We start from the raw sequence: 14,736 nt of genomic DNA on the forward strand, positions 1-14,736 counted from the left end.
AGGGTTTCTGGCAGTAAAATCTTGATCGCTTCCGCCCCCAGTATCCACCTCATATTTAGGGTGTTAAATGAGTGTTCTGTATATATTATGAGGTGTTTTCTTGCTAGTCAGCGCAACGCCCACTGATGATTTCAGGATGTCTACAGACCCCTCCACCCACACAGCACAGTCTGAGAGCAGCCACCGGGTCTGCCGTGGTGTCACCTCGGCTGCCTGGGGCCCTTGCCGTCCCTGGGAGCTCCTTGACATCCTGGTGGAGAATTTTACCCTACGGAGTGATGAGTAATGCTGTGATCCAAGCTGCTCTCTAACCCGAGAACAAGTGGAATTACAACCACACAACTGTGTACATCTCATGATTTAATGTTCCTGAAGGCTCATTCTCCTATCTGAAGTTACTTACCCTCATGCAAAATGAAATGCCCATTCCGAATTCTCCACTAGCTCTCGTGCTGGCAACCATAGCAACACACTGTGCATCAGGGTAAATGCCTTGGAAGCAATGACTGGAAAATCAAGACGTAGATACCGACTTCCCATTTACTAATGCCCTGCACAGCGTGAGATCACACAGGATCAAATATTCACTCAGAATCCTGCTAAGGTTTCATAGCTCACACTGGGATCGCTCGCTGCTGTAGCTGTGCTATATTGTACCTAAATTCTAATTGGAGTAAGCAAGATTGGCTATGTGTCTACAAGCTGCAGTCATATTTTTGGTTTTAGTCCAGATACACCCTTGGAGACTCGCACAGACATACTTCTATAAAATGTACATAGATATAAAATACATAGATTTCCCTGAAAATATGGAAAGTCCTATATGCAAATTGTACAGAAAAGAGCCAAAGGTGGAATAGGATACCAATAGGGAGGACCTGAGCCAGAAGAAATTGTTGTATTTTTCACTCCTTGCACATCTGCAGAAATTTACAAAAAAGGGCGGAAGGAGGATCCGGGGAACTACAGGCCTGTCAGTTTGACCTCGGTAACGGGCAAAGTCATGGAACAGGTTATCTTGAGTGCTATTAATGAGCACATACAGGTTAACCGGGTGATCAGGCCCAGTCAACATGGGTTTATGAAAGGCAGGTCTTGCCAATCAAACCTGATCACCTTCTATGACAGGGTGACCCGCCTGGTTGACGAGGGAAGGGCTGTGGATGTAGTTTTCCTTGACCTCAGTAAAGCCTTTGATACAGTCTCTCGTAATGTTCTGGTTGAGAAACTGATAACTGCTGGCCTGGATAGGCACACCCTCTTTTGGGTTAAAAACTGGCTGGATGGCCGGGCCCAAAGAGTGGTGGTAAATGGGGCTAAATCTGGCTGGAGGCCGGTCACCAGTGGGGTTCCCCAGGGCTCTGTGCTGGGTCCGGTTCTGTTTAACATCTTTATCAATGACCTGGATGAGGGGATTGAATGTACCCTCAGTAAATTTGCGGACGACACCAAGCTGGGAGGCTGTGTCGATCTGCTCGAGGGTAGGGAGGCCCTTCAGAGGGATCTGAACAGACTGGATCGTTGGGCTGAGGCCAATGGCATGAGCGTTAATAAGGCCAAGTGCAGAGTCCTTCACTTGGGGTATAAAAACCCCAAGCATCGCTATAGGCTCGGGGAAGAGTGGCTGGAGAGCTGCCTGGCGGAGAAGGACCTGGGGGTGTTGGTTGACTACCGGCTTGATATGAGCCAGCAGTGTGCCCAGGTGGCCAAAAAGGCCAATGGGATACTGGCGTGTATCAAGAATAGTGTGACCAGCAGGAATAGGGAAGTGATCCTGCCCCTGTACTCGGCACTGGTGAGGCCGCACCTGGAATATTGTGTCCAGTTTTGGGCCCCTCGCTTTAAGAGAGATATTGAGCTCCTGGAGCAAGTCCAAAGAAGGGCGACTAAACTGGTCAAGGGGCTGGAAAATAAAACTTATGAGGAGCGGCTGAGGGAGTTGGGGCTGTTTAGCCTGGAGAAGAGGAGGCTGAGGGGTGACCTGATTACAGCCTACAAATACTTGAGAAAAGATGGTGGGGAGGTGGGGGAAGGGCTCTTTACATTAGTGTTGGGTGATAGAACAAGAGGAAATGGGTATAAGCTTAGTCAGGGGAGATTCAGGTTGGATGTTAGAAAGTATTTCTTCTCTGAAAGGGTTGTCAGCCACTGGAATAGGCTGCCCAGGGAGGTGGTTGAGTCCCCATCCCTGGATGTGTTTAAGAATAGGGTGGATGATCTACTTGGGGATATGGTTTAATGGGGATTAGGGATGGTTGGACTCGATGATCTCTGAGGTCTTTTCCAACCTAGAAATCTATGAAATCTATGAAATCTTTGAAGCACCATAACTCCTTGACTTCATACCTCTCTTCCTCCCCCTCTCTCTGTGTCTGAAGGGTTAGAGTACACAGAAACTCTCTTTAAATGCATAGTGCTTTCTGCTTAGCCATCAGCTTTTCAAATGGCCTCTCCCAGAGCCACACACGTGGTTTTTATTCACTTTTTTAAAAATTCAATTTTGATTAAACATTATCTGCAAACTAATAGCAAGTATCTTTATTAACCAGACAATGACTATTAGCCAGAGGCAGACTTAGAATTCTATTATAGAGCAAAATTTACTTAAAATATTGGTAGATTAATGAATATTTACTCTTATACCACCACAGCTAACTCACTACAAGATTATTGGATATTTATCTAGATGCCGTGCTTGGTTCGTTGGCTAGTTGATATCTTTCTCTTTCTTTGGTTTTTCGTTCATTTGTTTCTTCCTTTCCTCTCCTTCTTCTGCTCCCTCTTTCTCCCTCCCCCTCTCTTTCTTATCCAAACTACTAAAATGAGCTGTTGAATCATTTTAGTTAACTGTTCGCCTTATACTTGTTGCATAGGCACAGGAAGAGTATTTGTTAAAAAAAACAACAACCCTCAGTAAAGTTTAAACAGGGAGTCATATCTCTCCAAGAGAACAACCAGTCACTGTCCGGGTGGCAATGGGAGTCTCTGTTGCAACCATCCTTGCAGCAGCACCTTCAGCTGTATCAGATGAGACTCCCTGAACTGTTGTATTGCTGGATTCCTCCAAGCCAGCTGGCCTGTGGTCCCTTGCTTCTGATGATCTTACAGTACGTACAAAACATCCTCTGCCTTAGCTGTGCACAAAAGCCTGTGCTATGTGATCATTTCTGCACATGCAAGAACAGTTTCTACTGATGATTTAAACGACCTACATGTAGTTTGGTCAGTTCAGCAGCAGGAGCTACCTGGGGAGATGCCTGAGACTGACAGGTTCTCCTCTCAGGGAAATAATCACATCTTAAGCATACAAATAGTGTGTCTTAACTGGAGTGTGTACAGCAGGAGCTACATGGGGAAATCTCCCAAACTGTCCACAATTCCCACTTGGAGAACTCCTGTAACTGTTGATCAGCCATTTTGCTAGGAAACTGGCCAGTAGTTCGGCCCATTACCTCATCTCATTGGGGAATTCCTGGGCCAACCTGGCCATTAATGATTTAGTGTGCTAGGTCAGCTCTTGCACCCAGCTATACCACAGCTGTAACTATAGGGCGAGCTTGAATTTCATCCTAATATCACTGTTATAATTTGAATTCCATAAATTTCATCACATACTTAACGTTAGTGGTGGTTACTGCCTGATTATGGATCCAGATATTGTCACTTTATGCATATCAATAATAAGAGTAGTCCCAAATAGTTTAAAATTCAGGCTGTATCACTACACGTCATGTGCACATGCATTCTGTTTGTTTGCTTTCTTGATTAATGAAAACTGGCTCTGAGTTACAGATGCTTGTGATGCCTCTTACATAATCTGGCATAATTTTGCACACAAAAACATTAACTGCAAATTTTAGCATGTGAATGAGGTGTTTAAGGAACAAGGAACTGGGCCAAAATTGTGATGGCAAGAGAATAGTAGCTCTGAATAAAAAAAAAAAATCTATGCTTGATAGCTGATCTCTCTCTTGAGGGTTCTTTTTTCTTTAGCATATGCCATCATCTAGAACTCACAGCTCTTCTTTTCAAGGTATGCGATGTCCCCTCCTCAAGCAATGCTGATCGATATGAAGGAATTGCCAAGGATTTTCTCTGCAAAGATCGATTAATAATTTGCATTTTTTTTAAAAGGAAGAATTGGCATCATTGTTATGCTGAGATGCCAAAGCAATGATGGCAGTGATCAGTGAATGATAATGTAGCAGTATTTAACGCTCCAGAAATTCACTGTTTGTTTTCACTGAGAATCCCTTGTTCCTTTTGAATCCTTTAGCACAGCAACATAAGCACTGGTTTATACTGCCAGCATTTTCTCTTCTGGTTTTTAGCACATGATAGTTATATTTTAAAAAAGTGAAGAAAGGACATGGCTATTGAAGATAATGAAAACATTGTCTATGTCTTTGGAAATATTGCAAATATAAAAGCTTACATTGTGTTCTTCCTGATCAGAAAGCTGTTTAGACATGCTTGGTGAAAACCCAGCAAAGGCAGACACATCTCAGGAGGTCTATAGGTACAATGAGTGCATCTAAGTCACAGGTAATTTTGCTGCTTTGCTCACTTAGGCTGAGTCACAAGTAGTTCTTGCCTTTCCAAAGGCAGGATTTTCTGTGTTTCCAGGGAGCAAAATGTACCTTTAAGCAGCCAGGCTGTCCCTGTTGTGGAACATCCTCTTCAATTCTAATGAAAAAATAAAAGGCAGAGAAGCAATTCAGGAAAAGCTGTGAACTTTATAGTAAAGAATTAGACTGTGGGCAGAAGACTGTATCCCTAATCTTCACTTTAGCAGTGATGTCAGTGAAACTGCTAAGAGGGTGACGGGGTAGCTGCAACACTGCACACACGTCAGAGATGCCTCATACTCTCTATAAGGATTATTATTTCCTGTGCACACCAAAACACTTCTGCAGCATGCCAGCTCATGGGGTACTTATCCCAAGAGACAGGAAGAGAATTCAAAGAGTTTTCCTATATCAAGCCCTTACTGCTATAGATGATGTCTAAATAAAAAACCCTATATATTTAGAGTTCTTTCACCTGCAAGTTCAGAAAATTCAGTTCTTAAAGCAAAATACTGAAGCATAGGGAATATGTGATTACTAATCAAATAAAAACCACATTAAATGTAGTCAGTCTGTGTTGAATGTGATGGAGTAGTCAAAGCCCGAGGGTGAGAAGTGTAACCTACCCCTTGTCCTCATACTTGTTTCTTAGAGAATTACTTATCGTGTTTCTGTGGTTTAATGTTGTGAAGAATTGAGATAATACTTTGCACAAAAAAACAATACCCTCCTCTAACACTTAGTTGTCACTGGGGAAGGATTTAATCCCTCATTAATGGCCATCATTCCCTCAAACACTCTCTCCTTATCAGAGACGTGGCACAGAAAGTAAAACCCCATAAACAGAAAGGAGCAGAGCTGTTACAGCCAGACAACGTCAGAGATTTTCCAGTGAAGTCATGTGACAGTGAGGACAAGAATGGAAATAAAGAGATGGAAAGATGTATGTTTCTGTCTTAATAGCAATCTTAGAAAGAACTTAATACCATTCAGTCTTTCTGAATAAACAAAAGACCACAAACAAACAGATTTTTGCATTTGTTAGAAACATTTTGTAATGATACAGACCATATATTCCATGTTTATGTGCCTTCTTTCTAAAACTTAATTTGAAAAACACTAGTGTGTGTGTTTAAAGTACTTTCCACAAACCCTTTTTGGCAGCTTAGTTTGTGCATTTTTCAGTGTACGAGTGTCTCTTGAAGGATGTCTAATAAGATCTTAAGAGGAGTGAAGGTAATTGAGAGAGGCCAGTGTGTCTACTGGTTATAAGGGTCCAGTTTGCTTTCATAGCTCTCATGCCGAAAAGGCTGCAGAAACAGATCACTGCAACACTGAATGTTAGAGTTAAGTCAGGCCTCCAGGTTCCCATCGAAAGCCAAGAGGAAGGTGGGCATGAAAGAATGAGATTCACAGAAGCCAAACCAGAAATCTCTCTGTTTTGGAGATAAGTAATGCAAGTCAGCTCTTTCTTATGAAGAACTATAAGACGAGACATTCAGGGATGCATATCATTGGTGAGGCAACTTGTCAAGGACATTAGAAAAAGTTAATAATCCAAAAATGTCAGTTTAAGGTTTCACTTTGCAGGTGAGACATAAATTATCTTAACAATTCTCAGTGAAAAATGAAGACTCTGTGCTCCCTTCTCTGTATACTTGCTATCAAAAATATGCATAGGTTTAAGAATTACGCTAGAACAAGGCAATTACAAAGAGCAGTTAATTGGAGGATGAAATAGTTTAAATAAATCAACTTTTGGATGTGGCTGTTTTCCTATTGGTTATAAAGGGAGCATGAAGTGACTAGCTTAGCCTACCATTTTTGCCTTGTAGGCATCTTAAATTAGACGAGATGAACACATATGACTTATGTACAAAGAAGCTACAGAAGAATCAAACATCTTGTAGAGGACTTGTTGTCTAAAGGACCACATTGCTCCTCATCACCACGAGGCAAATGCCTGTTTGAGTTGCATGTACCTTCCAGAGCAGAGTGCTGGAACATTTTGAGGATGATTGCTTTCCATTCCCTATTTACCTAATCACAGATTTGTACAGATCTTTGAAGTGCACTAGGTGCACATTTCCAGGCAATCTGGATGCAGGATGATTAAGGTTAAGACATTTTGATTTTGCAGGCCACTGATGCAAAGAAAATGTTCATCATGGGTTGGTAGGGTACTCTGAGGTTCTGACTGTCTCTAGCATCATTACACCAAGCTGAGGTGCAGCTTTTGTCAAGTGAAACCTCGGTTCTTCATTATATGTTGTTTTGTTTTTTTTTTTTTGCTTTAATATTGTTTACGGGTAATATGCAGATATAGAAGTTGGAGGAGAGGGGTTTTCGGAGAAATTTTCTTTAAATAACCTAAAGTTTGCCAGAAAATATCCTCGTTCCTTGATAAATCTGTTCATCAAGAAAGGGAGTGAAGCTGACATTAAACAGTCAAGGCTGGTGAAGCAAAAGCTGTCTGAGGATAGGCACCTGAAAATGACATGAATTTCCTCCCCACAGAAAAAAAAAATCAGCCCCCCTTAGTCACTACGATACACATTTTTCTGAAATAGGTACAATTTAAGGAGGAAAAAGTTTAAGATATATCAAAGTGCTTATTTTCATGTTAAATCAGAATTGTCTTTTTGTTTTCTGTAAAAAAATGTTTATTTTGCTGCCTGTTGATATCTTAGACAGCAGTAGTCATTGGCTTGAGAATATACCATTTTCTCAGAAAAGACTGAAAATTTCCCTCATTTGACAACTTATTCTAGTGGGTAGAAAAAATAATCATATGTTTCTCTTGATACAGAGGTGGAGACTTCAGTGTTGAAAGGAACAAGGTGTGCAGGTAAATAAATTACCTTTATCCCTGTCACAAAAAAATCCTGCATTTTGAAGGGTTAATTTCAACAAACACCAAGGTGACTAGGAAATTACTATGCCCTTAATTGATATGCTGTTTTTCTTTTGCAGTACTCAAGTTACTATATGTTCATGTTGTGTGAGAAATCAAATGAATAGATCACAAATAAAATGTGACAAATAAAATGTGACATACCAAGTCTTACAAGATTTATACCTAGCTTTTTTTTTTTAAAAAAAAAAAAAGCAACTAGAAAGCATTTTATCAACTCCTTCACTTTAAAATGTGGAAAAAATATTTTTCTATGTTACTTCCATTATTATTATTATTATTATTATTATTATTATTATTATTATTATATTACCAACCTAAGCTGGATACAACAGAATTAAGGCACTTCATTACTTTAAGACACGAGCTTAAACCCAGCTTAGATGAGAAATGCTTGGCTACAGTTACTAACCTCGTTCGGTAGTGACTGCTGTCATCAGGGAAAGAGGCTGTGCAACGACCTGAAGGTTCGTGTGTCTTAGTGGACAGTTGCTATTTCCAAACCCAGACCTCGCCTGCATTCACAGATTGAATGGTTGTAAGAAATGAGCTGTCAAACGGCCACACCATCCTTCGCGGGGATGGTCTGAAAAGCTGCTCTGTCATACCTCTCCTGAGAATAAACTGTAAGCTTCTGTCTCTGCTGTTACCGGCTTAGGACCTTTTCCAAGCAATGAGTCAAAAGTTAATTTGAAGTTTAACAACAGAGGAACTACAATTCCTTCACTTACTTTGTGTAATTTATATGAATATTACAATGTTTTTATTGAATTATACACCAAGACCAGATAGTGTCTTTGAGAAAAGGAGGAAAGTTCAGAGTGTTTTAGAAGGACTTAAATGCTTGCAGGTATTACTTGTTTTGAAAGAATGGTGTCTTAAAATTTATAGTTGCACAAATTCTTTCCTATTCATGACAGATATCCATGCAGCACTGTTTCAGTTGACTCCTTTGTGCAGGAGAGTCATTTGGATGAGATATTCCTTTGGTTTTCCTTCAAGAGGAATTATCCAGTGTGCAGAGGCTTTTCTGGGCGGCTGTGAGATGCAGGCAGTATCATCTTTCCTACAGATTCCTTAAAACGTTGACTGAGGCCATCAATGTTCTCCATGATGTGATCACTCCCCATGGTGTCTCCTGTCCCAAAGGAAGTGGTAGAGTGCAGTAGCTTCTGTTTAACCATCGCCAACATACGTTTGCACAAATATCAGGAAGATTTGCTCTAATCTAAAAATTTTATTGAAAAAACAAAGCCAACAACGTTGATTACTCACATAATTAATCTGTCTGCTGTTTGTATGAATCTGTAATACCAGGACATTATGCACAGTCTGTAACACAAGATCAGCACACAAAGTCATAGCAGAGGGAACTTACATGCTAAATCCTCAAGCCTTTTCCTGGTATTTTCTTAACAAAATATAGATTTTGTTCAAAAGCTGGAGATCCTTTTCCAAAATAGGTAAATAATACCGAAGGGTTTTAAGTTTTGGTGCAAGATGTTAAGATAACTGCTAACAAAACTCATTGCATTCACATAGGACTGAACTATTCATTGCTGATAATAGTTGCTAAAACACCACTAATATGCCGGATTCGTAATATACCAACTACGTTGTGATATGCCTACAGAGTATCCTTTATGTAAATCCTTCTCCTCTGATGACAAGGCTGCCTCATGCTGTGTGGGAAATCACCAATAAAATCTATTCAATTTTTCCCTCATATTGAGAAGAACATTAATAAAAAGCTTACCCCAAAAGCAACTAATAGTTGTGGTATTTAAAATATCACAAAGATTGATTTTTTTACAATAAAGTCATGAACAATTCGCTGACATATTGACTGAACAAATTAAAGCTTGCCTTTTATGGTAGATTCATCCTTGTAAGAATCTTTACAGTTTTCTGAAGCTGACTCAAATTACAGTATTGGAGTAGGCTGAGAGACACTCTAGACTTCAGGTATTTTCTTACATTAACTTTTAGCCTGGAATTGGCATATAAAGGTCTGGATGTCTGGGTGACCAGATGAGGAAAAAAACTGGTTAGATGGTTGGATTTTGAGGGCAATGGTTAATGAGCCGTGGTTTTCCTGGAGGCAAGTAGCAAGTAGAGTACCACAGACATCTGTACACAGCACAGATAGATACCCCGTGTGGTGGGACTACTTAATATCTTTATCAGTGACATGGAGGAGATGATGGAGTATGCCCTTTTAGTGTTTGCAGATGACATCAGATTGGGGGAATACTCTTGAGGGCAGAGCTGCCATTCAGAGGGACCACGACAGGCTGAAGGAATGAGCCAACAGAAACCTTGTGAAGTTGAACAAGGACACATACAAATCCTGCGCCTGGAGAAAAAATGTCCCTGTGCACTGATTCAAGCTGGGGACCAACTGACTGGGGAGTAGGTCTGCAGAAGATGCCCTCGGGGAAGTCTCTATAGACAGCCATCTGCACACCATGTGCCTTGGCAGTAAAAGTGGCCAGCAGCATCCTGGTCTGTGTTACCAGGAGCACGCCAGTAGATCAGGGGAAGTCACTGTCCCCTTCTACTCAGCTCATATCAGACTGTGTCTAGGTACTGTGTTCAGTGATGCCCCCATCCCACCCCTAACACGAGAAGGACATTGACAAACAGGAGTGAGTACAGCAGAAGGACACTGAGGTGGTCAGGGGCTGGAGCATCTGCCCTGAGACCAGAAGCTGAGGGCTTATTCAGCCTGAAGAGGAGTTTCTGGGAGGACCTAGTAGCAGCCATCCCATACGGATGAGGAGCTAATCAACAAGAGGGAGCCAGGCTCTTCACAGTGATACATGGCAGCAGGATCAGAGGAAATGGGCATAAGTTAAAACAGGAGAGGTTAATAGTAGATATAAAGGAAAATCTTTTTCCCCACTGCGCTTAGCTGTAACTATTAAGATGTGTAAATCTAAGGTATTTTGTGGCTTACTTAAAAATCCTTCCATTTTAGAATGGGAAAGAGTGTGTATGGTGTTAGATACAGGCCTGTTCACTCAGTAAAGCTGTGTGGGCAAGAACACTACGACAAAGAAGAGAGAGAAAATTCACAACAGATGGGAAAGGGTGCAGATCGGGTTTTGACTAATGCAGTCCTGATGACAAGACCAAGACTGAATGATCTTTCCAGCCTTTGCTAAAAAGTGTCACGGTGCTCCAGAGTACAAGTTTACAGTGAGTAAGGTCACTATGTCTGCATTTGTGCGTATGTTTAAGGAAAGTGTCACCATTGGCATATCTTAGTTTAGGATACCATCAGCACTCTGCATAGAGAGCATGAACTACTGTCCAGTAGGTGACAGAACGCAGTAATGTTTCTGTTTCCTCTTACCAGCTTACCAGCTTCTGTTACCTCTTTCCGCTTACCAGCTTCATAAAAAGAATTTATGACAGATACAGCCCTGGTGCTCCCCGAATATCAGCACCATGATTGGAATCATAGAATCATAGAATGGTTAGGATTGGAATGGACCTCAAAGATCATCTAGTTCCAACCCCCCAAAAAGTAATGCAAAATGAAGGAGAGGAATGTATTTCTTGCTTCCTTCTTAGCATGACTGTATGTTGGAGAAGCCTATGCAACACCTTGAGCAAGGTTTTTAGCAGATACAATAATCATCTTTGTTTATTGAAGTTAGAAAAATTTTCCCAAATTTATTAAACATAAAAACAGTCTTACTAGCTTAGACATAAGGTTTGTTTAGTCCTCCTTTGTGACTCTGGCAGAAGGTATTTAAGAATATAAGGCCAGGGTAAACGCAGTGCAATATTCTCACAGCTTCCAATAATCTGTAGTTCAGCCACTTTGAGAAGCAGTGATGGCTTCTTTGCATTTAATGGGGAACTACTCTTCTCCTAAAGGCTTTTGTTTATGCATTGTATTATAGCTAGCATCTACACTTATATATCTTATGTTTTGTTTAATATTCTATTCTATTCTATTTACATGAATTCTGTTGCTGTTTCTTAAGTACCAAAGCTGATACGGTTGAGAGATTTCAAAACTAAACGTTTTAAACAATGAAGTTCAGTTGTCAGTCAGTGGCATCTATTGAACCATTGGAGTCGATCGGTAAACACAGACGAATCTCAGTGCCTACAGGTTTTTTTGTAGATTTAAAGCTACAGTCGGATTTTGTAGATTTAAAGCTACCACAGATGACACCATGGATTCTGATGTGACAGGTCATCCAAGGAGAAGAGACCTGTATCTTGTTTTCAAGTAGACATGATTAAGTGCTCCAAGATGCTAATTTGTAAAACACTTTATGATCCTTCAGGATGATAACTAGTGTGCAAATCAGCATGATGCAGATTTACAGCTGATATAAATTAATGCTGTGCTATTAAAACAACTGGAATACATCTGAATTTCACCAGCTTAGGATTTGGCTTCGTTTATATTTTATTATATAATATTATATATTATTATATTAAAAAATTAGCCTGGGTTTTATTATGCACATTACTTTTCCTGCTGCTTTCTAAGTGCCTGATCTAACTTGGTTTTGTTTGCTTTGTCGTGTTTCCTTTCCACCTGTTCTCCAGACTTTACAGATTGCTTTATCACAGCTATGATATCTAAATAAATAGCTTGCATTTTTTCACGGGACTTTTAAGTCTGAACTCTCCAAAGAGAAGTTGTCATTGTTTTTTCTCTGTGGTTGGCAATTCTGTTTCATACAGACGATGGAACGTGTTGTAAAATTATTCCAGCAGATAAGGGCCTACCAGCATCCTAGCATATGTCTGGTCTAGATAAGGATGGAGGAGGAATGGGGAGATAATGTCTAGTAAATTAACACAGGAGGAAGGTATGTTCTATCACTGTTCACAGCCAAATAGAGTTAGAAGATTTTGTATTGTTTTATTTGATTTATATGTTCTCATTGCTATAGCATGGTATTTTGGCACGTTGCAAAATCTTTCATGCTTAATGTCTCATTTTCATTCTTTATCTTCATGCATTTTTCTAATTACTGCCATTGGACCTTGCCCCAAAAAGTCACCCTTGTGCTTCCTTGCTATGATTCAGCCTTCTGGTTTTGAATTTTATTTTTGAAAGTGTTGTTAGAAAGTGATGAAAATCATATTTGGACTTGTGGGTTTTTTTGCTCCCTCAGTGGTGTGTCTGTGTATTGGCTCATGGATCTGAAATACAACACTTAATCTTTATGTTGAGGTTTAAACATACCTTCCATTTCAAACTCCTCAGAGACATGAGTTGTTGCCCTCATCTGCATTTTGCAGTTTCAGCCCATTTCAATTTTCCTCATTTTACTTCTGTATAATTTCAACTTCAAAGCACATAATATCCAAAGGTGGTAAAGTGACTGTGGTTTTACAGAAATAGTGATATTCAGCTACCATCTTGAAGGCTCTGCTCTTGGAAATCCAAATCAGTAGTGGTTGTTTAATAGCTTTGTTAAAAATTCAGTCACCTAAAAGTCTATTAAAAATTCATATAGCTCTGTTCCTCGCTGTGACAAGAGTCAGATTGCTGCTGACGCTCGTACTTACAGTTTCCTATGCGGGTTCGCACAAACTCATGTGTGATTGCTGAAAATCTGTTGCACATTCTAATTGCTTCTTTACTTTCTGTTCTCATATAATTAGACAGACAAATGGTTTCACATTTTGAAAAATTAGCCCAGAGGAAATATTTGTTTGAGTTAGCACATGAACAATGTTTGCACAGAGCTTCTGAGTCACGTGCCTGCGTTCTCATGCCCATGTTGAAGTTGTTGCTGCTGTAAGGAGCTTACCTAATAATCAAACAATATCAATCCCTTCATTTGTTGCTGAAATTCTATTTACTTTTATAAGAGAAAACATCCCTGGAAACTTAATTTTCACTGTTGTATAAAGGCAGGACTACCAACACCAGCAAAAGCTTGGTGTGCCTTGTATTACTCAGGTTTTCTCTGTTCTTTTTTTTTTTTTTTGTCCTTTTTTTTAACCTGTAACTTATGTAAGGGGCTACTGACATTTGTTTGGAAAGGCAAGTCTAATCATTGCTGAGACGCTGAAACAGTTCCAGGAAATCTAGGCTGTTTATACTCTAAAGGCTGTAGTGAGGCTGTTCAGCTGGGTAGTAAAAAGATGATAAGATTTTATGAAGTTCCCTGTGACCAGAGCAATAGCAACAGATTGGCAGCAATCTGATCTTTATTATGTCCATAATGGAGAAAAATGATCAAATTGTAATTGCAGAGCTCAGGTTATGGTCAGCCTACTCCAGCAAAATAAATTATTGTGTATTAGCTGAGTCATGTTTGTAGTCTTTCTGCTGTGTTGCTACTGGGACACAACAAAATATATAAGGGGATACAATTTCATAGTGGTCTGAGATACATTGAGCTACACAAGTTCAGAATAAATAAGTTTAATTGGACACAAAGTACCTAATGGTGGAATTAAGGAAAAGAGAATAATGAATTTTAAAAATATTTTCGCAGTAATGCTTGCCAGGTCACCAGTGACAGAATTTATTAGTGTCAAGTTGTTAGCCAATACTCAAATATGTGTTTTCTGCATACATATATGTCTGTATATATATAATGAATATGCATCTGCATCACTGAAACAGTTTGTGATATCTGGAAGGATACGAAATGACAAGTGAAATGTCCTTTTGAAAGTCTTAAAGTAGGTTAATTGCCAAAAAGCAAAAAAGCTTTTGGGTAGAAATATTGGCCATTCAATTTTATTAATATTTTTCTCTACGTATAGGCTTCTCTCAAAAGCAACTCTTCATTTGTTAGACACTTGAAATCTTCATTAAACCTCCTAAGTTTGTATTTTCAGCAATATAAATCAGGCACACAAGCTAACTGTAATGATTTAGTATCCATATTAGTTTGTGTATCAAAGTATAAAACCAATTTAGTTACATGATCTGTCTTGTTCAGCATTAGGCTTTTTGGGTTTTGGGTTGTGGGGGTTTTGGGGATGCATGCTGTATCCTAAGGCTTTAGTTAAGATTAGATAGAAGAGTAGGATCACAGCCTTGAGAGATCAGTAAAAACAGTTGCAATTAATTAACAGTCTTCTCACTTTGAAGCATCCTAAAAAGGATTGAATCTTAAATGTGTAAAATTCCCTTTGAAGAGATGTTTTCCTGAAGATATTTTCAATAGAAATCAATACTCAGAGTTCAGAAAGGTGCCCTCGTTCAAAGCGCTGTAATTCACTTTCTGATGGTGAACTGGTCCTGTGTCTTCTAAG

At 39.7% G+C, this 14,736-nt stretch overlaps 1 protein-coding gene across 2 annotated transcripts in view; it reads left to right on the plus strand.

The window, feature by feature from the left end:
* Nucleotides 1-14,736, plus strand: part of PCLO (piccolo presynaptic cytomatrix protein) — a 401,981-nt gene that overhangs the window by 249,622 nt on the left and 137,623 nt on the right. The window lies entirely within an intron of this gene.

This window comes from Tauraco erythrolophus, chromosome 4 (genome assembly GCF_009769465.1).
Source record: "Tauraco erythrolophus isolate bTauEry1 chromosome 4, bTauEry1.pri, whole genome shotgun sequence".
Classification (NCBI taxonomy): domain Eukaryota; kingdom Metazoa; phylum Chordata; class Aves; order Musophagiformes; family Musophagidae; genus Tauraco; species Tauraco erythrolophus.